The 18,373-nt window shown below is 39.2% G+C and overlaps 1 protein-coding gene across 2 annotated transcripts in view; it reads left to right on the plus strand.

Moving 5' to 3' along the window:
* The window catches only part of LOC149245297 (Alkaline-phosphatase-like family protein), a 377,731-nt gene that overhangs the window by 155,258 nt on the left and 204,100 nt on the right, over window positions 1–18,373 (plus strand). The window lies entirely within an intron of this gene.

An 18,373-nucleotide genomic window follows, 5' to 3' on the forward strand; every position in this document is an offset into this window, starting at 1 on the left:
TGCCTTGTGGAGTCAACTATCTTGCGAAGAAAATAAGGTTCAAGTAAAGGATGAGAAACTGTTGCTGAAAAGACTCGACTGTCTCATATGCAAATGCAAAACTTAAAACTATGTGAAATGCAGGGACTTGGTTAATTTTAGTTAAATGAGAGCCTAAAATTATTTCTGAAATATGTCTTAAATGTTACTTAACTTAAGGCTCAAAAAGGTGGTGATCTAAATGTGAAAGCAAGTACTTATACCAGCACTGCAAAATGTAAAATCTACACAAGTAATTACTAAAATGCACAATGGACTGAAATGTAAAATGTTGGAATAAAACACTTTTAAATTAAAAAATTCATTTGTATGAAATACTCAATCAAGATCATTAAATGCATAAGTAAAACTAGATTAGTCCTACTTGCATAAACATGTAAAAACAAATGAACTTCAAAAATCAAATTAAATGTTTTAAACTCGGATCACATTAATGAAATATCAGTGTAGTAATCTACTCTTACATCAAATGTTAAAACCAACAATATATTCTAAAACAATAGTCTTGTAACCATGCAATATTCAAAAATTTCTATGTATAACAACAACAAAAAATTTAAATGACAAACTGATAACTACAATTCAGAAAATTTCTGAGTTTAATTATTTCTGATCTATTAATGTATTTGATCTAAAAACTTAGAAATAAACTACCAAACAACAGTAAAACAATTTTCATAAATTTGTTTGCAAAAGTTACTGAAACTAACTTCTATTTCAGCAATTATACAACAATAAAAATGTAAATTAAATCTGCTGCTAAATTCAGAAAATTTCTGAGTTTAATTCTTTCTGATCTATTGATGTATTTGATCTAAAAACTCAGAAAATTACTAAAAAAAACAATGAAATAATATTCAGAAAATAGCATGCAAAAGTTTCTGAAAGTAATTATATTTCTGAAATGTAATGCAGTGAAAGATGCAAACTAATTTGCTGCTAAATTTCAGATAACTAAAATTTTATGTCAGTGTTAATCTTGCTTTCAATTAGATCAATGAAAGAGGTAAGGGTTTAGAAGATGTGCACTAGTCAGCCCCTAGGGGCTTGAAGACACTTGAAGATGGGTTGCCAAAGTCACTGAAAATTCACTAATGCAAATGCCAAACTCATAAAATTTTAGATATCGTTTTTTTGGGATTCAACTGCGTTAAGTAAGTCATTAACGTATGACCATTTCCATGAGAGGTAGTCGTAACTGACTAATTTCTCATGATTTTTGAATTGTTCACTTAGCACTCATTGCATCGGGTGATGCTCACAGGGGTGAACCCCTAATACTTAAATTCATAAAATTTTGTTAAATTTTTTGGGAAATTTTAGGAAAATTTTACGATGGTGAAGAAGGCTGTAAAGATGAGAAGCCTGAGGGTGGAATGATAGAGGTTGAGAATGAGGCTGGAGATGGACAGTGCTGGGCCTCAAGGCCCTAAAAAATTTGCCGACGATCCTTCTGAAATTTCTCATACTAAGTTTTGGTATGTTCTATGCGAGAGCAGTTTATTTAAATTTTCACAGTTAGCAATCACATCAGCGTTAAAGTAAACTGCAGATAGAACATAAATATAAATCACAGCAGACAAGCCAAGACAAGAGGACACAAGATGTGGCACTAACCAGGGACAAACCCCACAATGTGGGGAAACCCTTGATCAATTCTTCTTTTATGTTCTTCAAAGTTTAGCGGAGGAAGTGAGAGAGATAATACATTTACAATAGAAGTCAATACTTTGATTTTTGATATCGCATGAGATCAGTTGAAGACACATTGCTACAACTGATTCTCTAAGGTGAGTCCTTCACCTATCATAGTGCTACATCTCGTCCATTTGCTGCACATTACCGTGTAGTACCATCATGCTACATCATGCATCATCATGCTGCTCATGATCTCATCACTATGCTGCCCATACATCATGCTGCTCATACATCATGTTGTACTCCAAGTCACTGCTGCATGTCACCGAGATCCATATACCAGATCTTTAATCCTCTTTTCCATATTTTATTTATTTATTTATTTATTTACGCTGTGGTTCACGAACACCCTAGTCAGTGAGTGGTCGCTACGTCCACAGGAAAATCTGGGCTAATTGCCCCTTGGCATACTAGCAAGACCTAACCCCAAGGGCTTCGGGTAGAATCGACCCTGTGACCTCCCAATGGCGAGGCACGGTTTTTGACAAACTGAGCTAACCCTTGGGGCTTATCCTCTTTTCCATCGCTGCTGAGATCCTCCTCATTTCAGTACCATTGAAGCCATTATTACGGAGATCTTCACTGTTGCTTCATATCAACGTGATCCACTCATTGTGATCTCTATGCTTTCATTGATGCACTAAGACAGTCATTACATTATGTCAATGAGCTCTTCATTGAAGTCATCATTATGTGGACTATTGCAATATACCTTTGTCATCACTGTATATTTGTTGAGACAATGATTCTCATTACTGCTTTATTATGTAACCCTTGTCACTGTTATGCTGCTGAGACTACATCATTCCTTTATCATTTGTACCAAACAATATGATAAATCCTGTAGAGCGGATCTGCTCCAATACTCACACGAAAGAATGTGAGATACCTCCTTCAGATCATAGGTATGCTGAGACTCTTCTTCACTGCGATGACGTTATTCATTGCTCCTGGCATCGAGGTTGTGACTGCACCGAAACCCTAGGTGCAGTCAAACCCTACTGCGGCTCCTCTCTATGTGACTGCGGCTTCTTATCTCCATTGCAACATATTCCATATCTGCGTATGACCTACGTATATGTTATGTAGAGTTGCTGCGTATATGCGTATATAGAATTGCTGCGTATGACAGCGTATATGTTACGCGTACATCATGTATAGAGTTCTGCGTATTATATGTCACCATGACTGCGATTTAAATGTTGTGTATATGCATGACAATGTATAGAGGCATGCCAGCGTATAGAGGCTGTGCTATAGTCTTCATTATATGTATGACAACGTATGTGCCATTGCTTCATATATGCAAGAGTCTCCATTGTTGTGCGTGTATATGCATGAGTCTCCATTGTTGTGCGTGTATATGCATGAGTCTCCATTGCTGTGTGTATATAGTGTCTTCATGAACGTGTGCATCTAGGGCATTAGCTAGGGCATCATCTGTAGCTATTATACACTTAGCCCTGTAGAAATTCTCATTTCCCACCCCGGTTTTCAGTTTCTCCTTATTTATCCCATATAGTTAAATGCCCTTTCCCATAACCATACATTTAACAAGCTGGAAAAAATAAATTTGCTGAAAACACAAATTCTGGAAATTTTACAAAATGCTGGAAATTGCAGAAATAAAAATCAGCGGTAATAAACAGCCATTAAAACACATTTAAACACTGAGATTTTTGGTCAATGTGACCCTGGAAAAACCCCTACAACTCTTGGGGAAAACCAGTTTGAGAGCTCTTCTTTATTTCTGGAAAATGCCTTTTTACAGTAAGAGAAATATTCAGCAAAAATCAGCAAGCAAACTTTTACAACTTATCTCAGCCTTGCTGAAACTCAGCCTTGCTGAAACTCCGCCCTGCTGAAACTCCGCTGTACAGACTTGCTGAAACTCCGCTCTGCTGAAACTCCGCTGCTGAAACTCCGCAGCTCACTGTCCAGAAATCTCCCTTGCTCTCTTGCTCTCCTTCTCTCAATCTGTTCATGAAAGAATTAATGACCTTTTCCTCCTTTAATCTAACCCCAAGTGACTTTTGGGTGATCCAAGTGATTTTTGGGTGATCCCTAAATCCAATGGCTGAAATAGATTGAGATCTAAGGCTGAGATTAAATGCTCATTTAAATCTCACTTTTTATTTTTAATTCGCCCCACTTTAATAAAGACCCACTTAGTCATTTATTTCCAAAGTCACTTTTCCTTTCTAATTTTTCATTGACTTTATAAAAGTCACTTTAAAATTAGACTTAGTAACTTTATTACTTAAAGTCACTTTTAAATTAGATTTAACTTTATAAAATTATAAAGTCACTTTAGGAGAAAAATTAAATTCTTTTGGACACTTTTCCTTAGGCCAAAGATCAAAGCCTAAGGGAACCACCTGTCCTCCGGTACCAAATTTCAACACTCCCTCTTACCGAGGAAGGTGTTCCTCACCACACCCATCTTGTCTTTGAAGTAGACATGCTTGCCCCGTGGTAAGGCTTTGGTAAGAATATCTGCAACCTGCTCATTAGTGGAAATATACTCAAGCTTCACAGCTCCCTTCTGAACATAGTCTCTGATGAAATGATATCTGATCCCGATATGCTTTGACCTGTCATGAAATATTGGATTCTTCGTGAGTTTAATGCAACTCTGATTATCACAGTGAATCACTGAAGGTCTCAACGACTAACCAAATAAGCCAAACAACATCTTGCGAAGCCAGATAGCCTCACAACTAGCTAGACTGGCTGCCATATACTCTGCTTCCGCTGAACTCAGTGCTACTGCCTGCTGCTTCCGGCTGAACCATGACACTATTGCTAAACCCAACCCAAAACAACACCCTGAAGTGCTCTTCCTATCAGAAGCACAACCTGCCCAATCAGAATCAGTGTATCCTGCCAATCTCACTCCATCTCCCTGCCTATAGTCCAGACCATAATCCACTGTCCCCTGCAAGTATCGCAAAATGTGTTTTGCAGCCACCCAGTGAACCTTCCTAGGCTCACAGAAACTGAATTATCGTCTTTACTGCAAAACAGATATCTGGTCTAGTGTTAACCAAATACATCAAGGAACCAATCAGCTGCCCGTACAATGTGGGATCCACCAACTTGGAATCCGAAGCATGAAGCTTCTTCCAGTTGGTGATCATCGGTGTTGACATAGGTCTACAATCCTCCATGTGGAATCTGCTAAGGATGTCCACAATATACTTCCCCTGCCCCAGGAAGAAATGCCCCTCCTCCTGCCACACCTCCAAACCCAAAAAGCTAAGTTGCAGGAAACGTGGCCTAGGGGTCGTTTCCTCCCGGGAAACGAAACGAAACCCGAAAACGCGTTTCCGGCCGTATTGCCACGTTTCCCGAAATGGAAACGTGGTAGTACGGCCGGAAACGCGTTTCCAGGCCGTACGAGCCACGTTTCCCCAAATTTATGTGTTGTTTTTTTAATTTTTTTTTTTTTTTTTTTTTTGTTTAATTTGTTTTTAATTTTTTTTTAGGTTTCCGGGATGTTCTAGAAACCTATTCTAAAGTTATAAAAGAGCAGTTTGTCTCATTCTCTCATCACACTATTCAGCAAGTCGTTTCTCTTGGAGACTGGCAGTTGTTTCAGCTAGGGTGTTTGGAGCAGTGAGCAAAGTAGATTTCAGCAGCAGGAGAAAGAGATTTCAGCAGCAAGAGAAAGAGATTTTAGCAGGAGATTTCAGTAGCAGCAGATTTGGCTAAGCTACAACCATATTTCTCTTCTCTTTTCTGGCATTTTGGGGTAGTCTCAGCTACAGATAATTAATTTGGGTAAGCCACATTCATTTGTTTAGTTTTTTCTTACTATTTCTTCAATTTTTCTAGGGTTTAGGCAGCCAAAAATATGAAAAACGTTTTTTATTGATAGATTTGTTTTTTAAATTTATTTTTGCAGCAGATTTGGCTCAGCTACAACCATATTTCTCTTCTTTTCTGGCATTTTAGGGTAGATTCAGCCACAGAAAATTAATTTGGGTAAGCCACATTCATTTCTTAGTTTTTTTCTTACTATTTCTTTAATTTTTCTAGGGTTTATACAACCAAAAATATGAAAAACGTTTTTATTATTTACAGATTTGTTTTTTTAATTTATTTTTGCAACAATGGCTTCCAGCCAAAGTGCAGCTGCAAGTTCAATCCCTAGGGCCAACCCAAGGGCTGAATATTATCCTCTTTGGAGGCATGTGACGAAGCTTCAAAGATGTGGAGGTGGTGGCTCATGGGAATGGCGATGCAATCTTTGCAATAATACGTACAAGGGCTCCTACCCAAGAGTGAAGGCGCATCTATTGCATGGAGGAGGACAGGGGATTTCAGGTTGCACAAAAACATCAGATCCGTTGACAAGGAGGGCATATCAAAGAGAGCAAGATGAGGCGGATGGTACTAAGAGAAGGCATGATGAGCTTACTCAAGCTCCATCTAACATTGAGCCAAGGATTGTAGTTGAAGCAAGAAAGAGGAGAGCTAGTCACACTCAACAACATGAGGATTAGTCTTTTGTGACTTGTCTCTATAGTTCTTGCAGCCTTATAGTCTTTATTGTACTTGCAGCCTCATATACTAATATAAATAAAGGCTGATTTTGGATTTTCCTATATTTTTATTTTCATTATGTGATCATTTATGACTCATGAGTAAATGTGATGTAAATTTAATCTTAATGTTTAAATGTAATAAATTATAATCATATAATGTAAATGTATCTTTCATGCTTTATGATTGCACATATATATAATAATAATTTTTAAATATTTTTAATATATATATATATATATTATTATATATATTCGCGTTTCCCCGTTTCCAAAATTTGGGGAGGTCGCGTTTCGTTTCGCTTCCCGTTTCGGAAATCGTTTCCGTTTTTCCTCGTTTCGTGCAACTTAGACAAAAAGTAATGCATCAAGCTGATGTCCTTCATCTCAAACTCCGTCGCAAGATCTCCCTTGCAGTGCTCTATGATTCTCTCTGCACCTGTAATGACCAAGTCATCCACATACAACACCAGAATGAGAGGCTCCTCACCAATCACAATAAAGTAAAGGTTCGGATCTGCCTCACTCTTTGTGAAACCCATCCCCTGCAAATATGTATCTATCCTGGAGTACCAAGCTCTGGGAGCTTGCTTCAGGCCATAAAGGGCCTTCTTCAGTCTGCACACATGGGACTCCTTCCCATGCACCTCAAAGCCCTGTGGCTGCTCAATGTACACCTCCTCCTGTATGAAGCCATTGAGAAATGCAGTCTTCACATCCATCTGGTGGATCTTCCAACCCATCTCTGTTGCTATTGATATAATGGAGCGGATCGAAGTATATCGAGCCACATGAGCGAAGGTCTCCTCATAATCAACTCCCTCTACCTGGGAGAACCCTCTAGCCACAAACCTTGCTTTGAATTTCTCAATGCTGCCATCTGCAGCATGCTTTACCTTGTAAAGCCATCTGGAAGTAACCACGGATTTGCCCTTAGGCCTTGGCACCACCTCCCAAACATCATTCTTCATGATAGAAGAATACTCCTCCTGCATGGTCTCTCTCCAGACTTGCTGGCTAGCTGCCTCCTCATAGCTAGAAGGCTTAGAGTCAAGGATGCTGGTAACCATCGCCATATAGCTACAAAACCTCTCAGGTGGTCTACTCTCTCTGACCGGCCTCTTCGGCTCAGCAACAGATGAGGCATCTCTCATGGTGTCCTGAAGCCACTTGGGCTTCCTCTTCCCTGAGCGCACTTCTCCAACTGGAGAATGAAACTCCTCCTCCTCATCATCATCAGAAGCCTGAACTCCTGACTGTCTGTCTGCTGTCCTCATGCCTGCACCTGAACCTGTAGAAGCTGAGGTACCGTGTGAACTGTCCATCAATGGACTCCCTAGTGAACTGCTCTGTGAATTGCTCTGCATGCTACCCGGAGCACCACCCCTCTGGCTCGGTGAGCCACTGCTCACTGACGGACCTGACATCCTCATAGCTAAGTCACCAGAAAACGGATACGAGAACAGATACGGGTACGGGGTTTGAAACGGATGCGGCAAATTTTCAAAAAATCTGGATACGATACGGCAGGAAACGACACATAATAAATATATAAAAATTTAAAATATATATATATATATATATATATATATATATATATATTAAAAATAAAAAATTCATATTACCATTCATATTTCAGAATCTAAATTATCATCTATGATCTATCATGATTCATGATTCATCATCATCAATTCAAGTTTCAACTTTCAACATATGCCATATGGCATAAACATTCAACATTGCCATCATCATTAACGATTATTCTAACATTCGTGATTCAAGTTTCAAGTTTCAACATATCATCAGACATCAAGTTTTTGTTTCAAATTTCAAACATCAAGTTATCAACATGACAAGTTACAAATTACAATTTACAAACTTACACAAACACCATCATTACCAAAATTAATAATGCATACTAATTACTACATACTATGATAATGAAAGTACAAATTTCAAAATGAACTATGACTGGCAGTCTACTATCATAATATCATTACTCATAATTCATATGGTTGTTCAAAAGTTTAAAAGTTAAAAGTTAAAACACCATCATAAATTACAAATTTTACATATCATCAAATATGTCTTCATTCATGCCACTATAATGTTCCACTTCCACATCCTCTCTAGAAGTGGCACTGGGAGTGGGAACATTGCTTCCATGTCCACTTGAAGATGCACCTATTCCCAGTGATGGCTCCGAATCAAACAAACTCATGTGAGACATGGCATTCAATGTCATATCCAGGTCAGGCAACTCTGGTTCCACGTCCCATAATTTGGTGGGCCCAAATTTGTATTCATTTCTCTTGTGTGACAGAAGGCGAAGGTTTGAATGAATATACACTAGTTCCTCAGCCTTCTTAGAGCCCAATCTATTTCGCTTCACTGAATGGATGAAGCCGTATGTACTCCAGTTCCTTTCTGCTGAAGAAGAACTAGCAACCTGTGACAAGACCTTGATGGCCAATTTTTGGATATGTGGAAGTGCCCCACCATAGAAGTTCCACCACTCAATTGGACTTAATCTGCTCTTGTCCCGCATACACTCAATATCACAACCCCAACCCTCTGATCCCACAAAATGAGAAAACTGTGCACGAATCCGAAGCCCAATTTCAGGATCTACAAAAAGCTTTCTAAAAGCATTTTTAAATCCTTCTGTGACTTCTGGGTCTTTGTTTGGTGCGCTTCTTTCTGGATCACGTAGCAACTCTGCAGCATAATATTTTGGATTCAGTGCATAGGCTAAAAGGTGCAATGGAGTGGTCATCTTGTTCCACCTTTTGGTCAATATATCTTTTACTTCTCTGTAAAAGATTTCATCTGGGTCATTCTCCTTGGCATTTATAACCAACCTTATCTTCTCTATCATGGAATCAATGCCCTCATACACCTCTCCCAGATTAGGCATATCTGTGTCAAACATACGGAGCAAATCCACAATTGGCTTAGTAAATGCCAAGAGGTACTCCACCTTATCCCACCATTCATCATCAACAACCAACCGTTTCATTGCTTGTGCTCTATCAGATTGGGATTGCCTCCATTGATTCCAAAGAGAACTGCATACCATTGATTGTAATGCATCTTTCACCTGCATGAGCCTTGTTAAGACTATGATGTGAGAAGCAAATCGAGTCTCAGCAACCTGCAGGTGTCAAATTGCCAATGTTTCAAATTTCAATCAATTTGAAAATCAAAAATCATAATTTGAATCAAATTATTTGATTGAATAACCTATTATGATTCATCAATTTAGATATTTGAATTTAGAGTCAAATATTTAATAAACTTCAAACTTTAAAGTTTAAGTATATGTACCTTAAGGAGCTCCAACTTAGCAAATTCCCTATAGATGCCTTGGGACATGTGGTGGTTTGTGATAAAGGCTTGAATTTCTTTTGCCTCTTCAAATATTTTTCGAATCCACTCAATTTGCTTCCCCAACTTGCTCAACATGAGGTTCAATGAATGCACAGCACAAGGGGTCCAAAAAATGTGTTGATATTTGCCTTCAACAATTAGGCCTGCTGCTCTACACACCGTTGCATTGTCAGTTATTACCTGGACAACATTTTCAGGCCCCACCAATTCAATTGCTTCAATCAAGATGTTAGCAATGAATTGAGAATCTTTCACCTGCCCCTCACAATCCACTGCCTTCAAAAACATTGCCCCATGTGGGCTCTGAGCAATCACATTGATCAAAGGCCTATTTCTTTGATCTTTCCATCCATCAGAAATGATGGACACCCCTGAAATGAGCCATGAATCACGAATGGGGGCTAATTTAGCCTCCAAATCTAACTTTTGAGCACTCAACAATGTGGTGCGTATCTTCTCATACCCAGGGCTCTTGTACCCTCTTGGGGCTTCATTCAAACATTTTACCATCTTTGCCCAGTAAGGAGATCGCACAAGGTTAAAGGGAAGGCCATTTGCATAAATGCATTGGGCTACAGCTGCATCTGCTATCTCTCGAGCATCATTATTAAAACTCTTCTCAAGCGGTCCCAAATTTGACCGCTTTGACCCAACAATTCCATGAGAATAAAGTGGAGGCTTTGAGACTGAGTGTTTTAAATAGGAGGCAGGATTTGCTTCATTTGCTTTAGCATCTGCCTCTTCTTGTTCTCTCTGATATTTTGCAATTTTTACCTTGCTTAAACCATTTCCATCTTTCCCATTCTCTTTAGGTGGGCCACTACATATTCGAACCCCATTGTTTTTTAACCCAAGCAAATGTGCTTTAACCCGTGTGTATGACCCCTTAAACTCCTTTTTACACTCACTGCAAACCCAGGCCAATGATCCACCTCCTTGGATCTTCCCAACAGTAGTGACATATTTCCAAAGTGGTGACTTTGGATCAACTTTCTGGGTTGTTTCAGTGTCCTGTGCCACTTCCTCTGCCTCATGAATGGCTGAACTTGAAGTTGCCATGTATGATGATGACATTCACTGAAGTCTGAAACTGAAAAAAGAAAATTGACAAATATATTATATCAGTCTTCAAGTTCAGAATCCAGATATGTATTTTACTATTTAAAAAAAATTATTTGGTCATTTCTGGATGCTAATAAAATTATGTCATCATTTATTTATAAAATTATATGCCTTTCTCTTTACTCTGTTTCATAATGACAGCGAACATTGAAGCAAGAAGTTAGAACACTGTTCTTAGAACAACAGCCACTGTTGGGGAAACAGTTTGGCTGTTACCTAGATCAGATCACAATTATTATTATACAGAGACATGCACTTCAGCCATCTGAGATCTCATTCTGGTGAAGTAGCTGGTGTTCTGTTTACAGTTACACTGTGTAATTGAAGGTGGCTTCCTACAGCCAGGGACTTGATCTTTCGACCTGTCTACGTCTCCACAAGAGCTCTGAACTCCTGAAACCGCTTGAAGACCTCACTCTTGGTCTTCAAAAAATAAATCCAGGTCCTCCTGGAGTGATCATCAATGAATAAAACATAGTACTCATATCCACTTAAGGAAACATGAGACATCCGATCGCTCACATCGGAATGAATCAAATCAAGTATCCCAGTCGCTCTGCTGGGAAAAGGGGATTTGGCAAACTTGCCCATCGCACAACCTCTGCAAGTATCAAAGTGATCAGTACTGAAATCTGGCACACCTGTAGTGATCTCCCACAATGTCCTCAAGGCTCCATGATACATATGTCCCATCCTGCGGTGCCAAATCTCACACAGCTCAGAATTGCTAGCTCTGCTGTCGGTACTACTGCTCAATGCCAAAAGGGGTTGGAATGCAAATTTGTATACCTTTGCATGGCGTTCAACTATCACTCTAGCTGAATCAGCTGGAGTGCCCCTGGGATACATCAACACCTGTCCTTCCCTGAACAGTACCTCATATCCTCTGTCCTCCACCAAAGCTGAGACGGGTATGAGGTTCTTCCTCATCCCTAGCACATAAAGAACATCTGACACTTTCAAGGGAGGTTTGGAGTCTGGACTCCCTCTGAAATGTCAGTGTCCCCACCCCGACTGCTCTAACAACTCTGTTATCACCGAGTACTACATCTATATCAGTGCCACTCTCTGAAAGCTCTGAGAAGTAACTACGGACTCCTGTCATGTGACGTGAAACCCCACTGTCCACATACCAGATACCTGAAGATGCTCCGCTAATCGAGGGAAAAGCATGCTCCCTCCGAACCTGTGTGGCAGGTGATCCTGCATTAGAGGACTCACACGTAGTGAACGCAAACTCCCGGTCAAAACGACCTGTAAAGTCCTCAATCTCTGCTGAAGCTGCCACGTCCTGGTTCTTCCCGTTCTTCTTCTTCTTCTCCGGACACATAACTGCATAGTGTCCCATCTTTTGACAATTCCAACATTTCACCTTGGAATAATCCTTCTGTGTGTTTCCCTGTTTACCTTTACCTTTGCCTTTGCCCCCACCACTGCTTGTGGAAGCCTGCTTCTTCCCTTTGCCTTTCTTGCTTCCTGCCACCAGTGCTACATCCTCATCCTGCTCAACTGGCTTGGCTGCCCCAAGCTAACCTTTCCTGATCTCTGTCTGAATGCAATCATCCCAAAACCTCTCCCATGTGGGAAGGGTCTCACGTGCACAAACCCCATCAGCAAAGTTCAACCATGAACGGGGGAGGCCATTCACTGCAATCCGCACCAACTCAGTGGGTGGAATAGCCTCTCCAATCGCTGCCAACTCATCTCTCACATTAGTAATCTTTTTGAGATATCCAGCTGCACTATCATTACCCATCTTATTGTTCTTCAGCTTCTCCTTCAGGACCATCTTCCGGTTCTCATTGGTACTCTGGTAGAGATTGGACAATGCTGTCCACATCTCATGGGCATTGCTCTTTCCTCTCACATGAGGAATGCAATGGTTTTTTATTCCGTTTAGAATCAGCCTCTCACCCTTGTTGTTCTTTTTATTATACACAGCCAACTGAGTAGCATCAGTAGGCACAACAACAGGGTTCTGTGTGGTATGCATTATGATATCCCCGACTTTTGCCTCTTCAAAGATACTCTGCATTCTCTCATTCCAAACGCTGTAATTTTTATGCCCATCCAGCCTATCTTCCACCCTCAATCCAAATGACATCCTGCTGTCCTAAAACTGAAAAATAGCATTGCTGTAGTAAAAGATAAAACTGCTGTTTATGAAAAAATCAGCTTGCTGGAATTTTCTGAGTGAAAAATCAGCAGCTGTAATTTTTCCTTTTGCTGTCCCAAACTGCCCTTTAGCACTCAAGCTCCGATACCATGTAGAAATTTCTCATTTCCCACTCCGGTTTTCAGTTTCTCCTTATTTCTCCCATATAGTTAAATGCCCTTTCCCATAACCATACATTTACCAAGCTGGAAAAAACAAATTTGCTGAAAACACAAATTCTGGAAATTTTACAGAATGCTGGAAATTGCAGAAACAAAAATCAGCAGTAATAAACAGCCATTAGAACACATTTAAACACTGAGATTTTTGGTCAATGTGACCTTGGAAAACCCCCCTACAACTCTTGGGGAAAACCAGTTTGAGAGCTCTTCTTTATTTCTGGAAATGCCTTTTTATAGTAAGAGAAATATTCAGCAAAATTCAGCAAGCAAACTTTTACAACTTATCTCAGCCTTGCTGAAACTCAGCCTTGCTGAAACTCCACCTTGCTGAAACTCCGCGCAGCTGAAACTCCGCTGTACAGTCTTGCTGAAACTCCGCCCTGCTGAAACTCCGCTGCTGAGACTCCGTAGCTCACTGTCCAGAAATCTCCCTTGCTCTCTTGCTCTCCTTCTCTCAATTTTCTCATGAAAGAATTAATGACCTTTTCCTCCTTTTCCTCCTTTAATCTAACCCCAAGTGACTTTTGGGTGATCCAAGTGACTTTTGGGTGATCCCTAAATCCAATGGCTGAAATAGATTGAGATCTAAGGCTGAGTTTAAATGCTCATTTAAATTTCACTTTTTATTTTTTAATTCACCCCACTTTAATAAAGACCCACTTAGTCATTTATTTCCAAAGTCACTTTTCCTTTCTAATTTTTCATTGACTTTATAAAAGTCACTTTAAAATAAGACTTTGTAACTTTATCACTTAAAGTCACTTTTAAATTAGATTTAACTTTATAAAATTATAAAGTCACTTTAGGAGAAAAATTAAATTCTTTTGGACACTTTTCCCTAGGCCAAAGATCAAAGCCTAAGGGAACCACCTGTCCTCCGGTACCAAATTTCAACAAGCCCAACGTATCTTCGTTAGTGTCTCTCCTTCACCAAAAACCCAAGACTTGGAGAGGAGGAGATCACATGAAGAATGTGTGTAAAATAACTTCAAGTCTTCTCTTATTTATACTAAAACGTAGAGGATGAATGGACATGACTATTGGGCTTCTGAGCCTACATAAGATGATGGCCGACTTGACAATTAGTCTTATAATACAAATAAATTCATAACTCCATAAATACTTATCGGAATCGGATGATCTTTAAATCAATTCTACACCTCTCGATGAGAGGGATCCAATAAAAATATCAGCTGCCATAAATAAGATGACCCACATGGAGTTTGGCCCTAGTTGCCAATTTAACACTCCCTCTTAGCTAGGGAGAACTCCATCCGTTGATCCATATGTCTAACAGTATTATCTCTGCTATCAGTGCTTTGCACTGCTCTGTTTTGCTCAGCTTTGTTGGCTCTGCTTTGCTCAACTTAGCTCTGCTGAACTATGAAGAAGAAGAATTGATCGAGAATGTCTCATACCATCCTCCATTGACCCGAAGTTAGTCTTAGAGTGCGTACCATTGGTCCTAGACCAATATCATCAGTCTCAGAGTGTGTACCACTGGTCCCAGACCAGTCTCAACCGATCTGAAGTCAGCGTCATAGTATGTACTACTCTCACTGGTCCTAGACCAGTCCTACATTGACTCGAAGTCAGTCTCAGAGTATGTACCACTAGTCCCAAACCAGTCTCAACCGACCCGAAGTCAGTGTCATAGTAGGTACAACTCCTACCACTGGTCCCAGACCAGTACCATTGATCCCAGATCATTGAAGGTCATCCTAGTGTAGGGAGTACGGTAGATACAACGATGCATCCATCGGTACTACTATGGTCCCTATCTTCATTTCCTTGCTCATTGATCAGATGAGAGGTACTTGCCATGAGTCCCTGACTGCATGGGTAGGATGCCTCGACAGGAGAACTTAATCAATCTCGTTCTCACAGGAGAACTAATCATCCTGCTACAATTGTCATGGAGAACATGTTAGCCTCTCTCATAAAACAATAATAAATCCAAAAATAAATAAATTAATTAAATATTCCAAGTTAGGAATTTGTGCCTAACTCTTGGGTTGTTCCTCTAAGATAGGAGTTAGTTTAGGTAGCTCCTATATTGGTGTGTGTTTGGTGAGAAATTATCTCAATCAAAGGAGAAATTATCTCAACCAAAAGTGTCTAAGATAGCACGCACTATCTTGAGAACACTGTCTCTCATCTATTTATTTGTAACACTATATTCAATTATTTTGGGGAATGAAAAGAGAGAGAATACCTGAGGATGCCATGAGGCTTCTGCCTTCTCCGCCTATATTTTTGTCTAGTTTCATATCTATGTTTCTCTCATTTATTTATTTGTAACACTATATTCAATTATTTTAAAATGAATGAAATGAGAGTGAGAAAACTGGAGGCTTCACTCTTTTCCACCCATATTTTGTGTATGGTTTATTATGTATTGTTTATATATTTGTCTGTGTTAATTTCATTTTTCAATATGGCAAAGTTCCATTTGGTGTGAGTGGGGGAGTAGCAATATGAGCTGTATGGTTGAACCTGCATGAAGAAATCTGTTGTGATGAAGATAAAGTTTAATGCTCCTTTCTAAGAAGGTAAATGAATTATTTTTAGTGTGCATAATTGACCTCTCAATCATTTACATGCATAAGTATATCATGGGGCGCGCTTTATAATTTTTATATTGGCATTTGAAACGTAAACTCACTTTTTCATAAAGTGATTTTATAAAATACATAAAAATTTTAATTGAAGAGAGGTATCAAAGTGAAACTTTTGTAGTGGGGAAATAATGTATATTTTTTTAAATGAGTGATTTTATGGAGAGATAAGGAGTGGATAAAATCATTTATTTGTAATGGAGAAATAAGGTGTATATTTTGTAATTTTGGAGTGATAAAGTTTTTTTTTCGAAGTAAGAAGTGATTTTGTATTTGGAGTGATAAGTGGATTTCTTTGAGAGAAATTATTTTTTGTAATCCAAAGTAATATTTTACTTTGAGAGAGATTTTGAGAGTGAGTGAGTGCAGGTAGTTTTTTGAAGACATTTTTTCTTTCAAAAAGTTCTAGAACTCTGATTCCATGAAGATGTTGTGAAGCTGAGCGATTATGTACTCCAATGTTTAATAAAGATATCATTTTTTGTGGTGATTGTGTCCTAGATCCACCCGAAATTGAATAAGGGGATCTTAGGTACACGAAGAGTGTGTTGATGATGGTGCATGTTTCATGTTGTTGCTTATGATCTGTGTCTAGTTTTGACACATAAATGATCTCATTTAACACACATAAAGTTCAATGCAAGCAAGCACAACACTTGTCACAAAATAGCTGCAAGGAAGGATAATTAAGCTCAACACATGCATTTGCGTCACTACAACAAATAATCAAAGTTTTCAACATCGGCATTTTACCTCAACAAACAAAATCACTCAATACAATCAAGTTCATGAATCTGCAAACTCCATCATTTCAAAGCAAAGTCTACATCACTACAATCAAGTTACTGAATCTGTAAACTTTAATGTTTCAAAGCACAGTCTACATCAACATTATTGAACTTGTAATCAAACTCAAATTACATTGCATTGTAAGGGTGCATTCTCGGTTGAAACCGACACCCAAGCCTTGAATTGAGTCAAACTGAATTCATTGTAGTGAGTCATTAAAATCATTGTAAGCTTTTTTGGGTGCATTTTCCACAGTGTTCGACACCCTTCCTTTAAGCAAAATCAAGTGAATGCATGAATTTTAACTCTAAAGCAAACAAGCAACAAGTTCGCATCTCCTGCAAGCGAGCATGAGTATTCATTCAAGCAATTTGCGTCAAAACAGTACAAAGTTCAAACCTTCAAGTGAGCCAGAGTGAAGTTCATTACAGCAACCATCAAAGCAACCAAACAAGTTCAACTCTAACACCAATCAAGTTGAGATCGACATCAAGCGAGTGTGGCTATTCCTTCAAGTGAGCGTAAAGTCATCAAGTAAGGCAAGTGAGCATTCATGCAAACACGATCGTCATCATGCGAGTGTGAATTCCAGAGTTTAAGCAAGAACATTCTACAACTCTAGCAAGTGTTCCCAACAAGTGCAATAAGCAACAAATCAAGCGAGCGTGCCATTCAAGTCCCATAGCAAGCGAGCCTGTCATTCAAGTAACAAAATAAAGTGAAACAGTTGAAAGCACGACATCTACGACAAGAGAGCCTGATTTCAAGTGAGCAAGTTCAGATGGCGCAACATAATCAATGGTTACACATTCTTCATAGTTTGATCATCTCCAGTGATGAAGACATGGTGCACATCAACAAAGAAACTCTTGCTGATCTTTCACGGCATCTACAACAAACACATGAAACCATTGAGTTTCTTCAACTAGAGTCGCAACTACAAAGAGATGAGCTGCAACAGAAGAGTGCTTCTTCCAAGTCATTCAACCATACAGATGAAGATAAAGATGTTGATTCCAAATCACTCATCCAAACAACTTCAAGTGTCGAAGTTGTTCATGATCAAATTCAAATTTCTTCCAAACCCATCATCAAGCCCTTGGAAGAAATTCAAAATAACAAGAATCGGCGAGGCTTAGTCTATGTCACTGATGACACCAACTTACATACCCCAGATTATTCCAAGCCAATTAATTTCATCAGTGCAGGATTTCTTGCACAACACACTTCAGCAAGTTCTGAGGAAGTTGCAGACAAACAAAATTGCACGCTACTCGAAGTTAATGTCCAACCGAAATGTTCTCATTGTCAAAGAATCGGTCATATGGAAGATCAGTGTTTTGATCTCCATCCTTGTTGCCATTGTGGCAAGCCCAACCATTCCTAAGAAAAATGTCGCAACCAACAAAAATCAGCCAGATTGAAGATAGTGCAGCCAACAGTGAACCGATGATGGTACTCTCATGCAGTTGAACAAGGAGTACAACAGTGAAACTCTCCTACACCTGAAGGGGGGGAGTTTAGAATTCAGATATATTTTGGAGAAGATTGTCTCTCCTTTTAGCTGACAAAGGGGGGAAAATGTCAATGAAATTGACAAGTGGTTGTCAGACTGAAAGTCTCGACAACGTCAACGAAGCAGCCAGTGGGCATCTTCATCAGCCAGTGGGCATTTTTCATCAGCAATGAGCATTAGCAAATTCGCCAGTGGGTGATCATCATCAGCAAATACGCCAGTGGGCATTCATCAAATTGTGTCAGTGGACACCGGATGCCGTTTTCAAGCAAAGGAATGTTGGATCCTTTTGCAACTTGGCACATGATGGAGTTGTC

This window comes from Pinus tabuliformis, chromosome 7 (assembly GCF_031772625.1).
Source record: "Pinus tabuliformis cultivar Carrire ecotype Pingquan chromosome 7, CPIR1, whole genome shotgun sequence".
NCBI classification, from domain to species: domain Eukaryota; kingdom Viridiplantae; phylum Streptophyta; class Pinopsida; order Pinales; family Pinaceae; genus Pinus; species Pinus tabuliformis.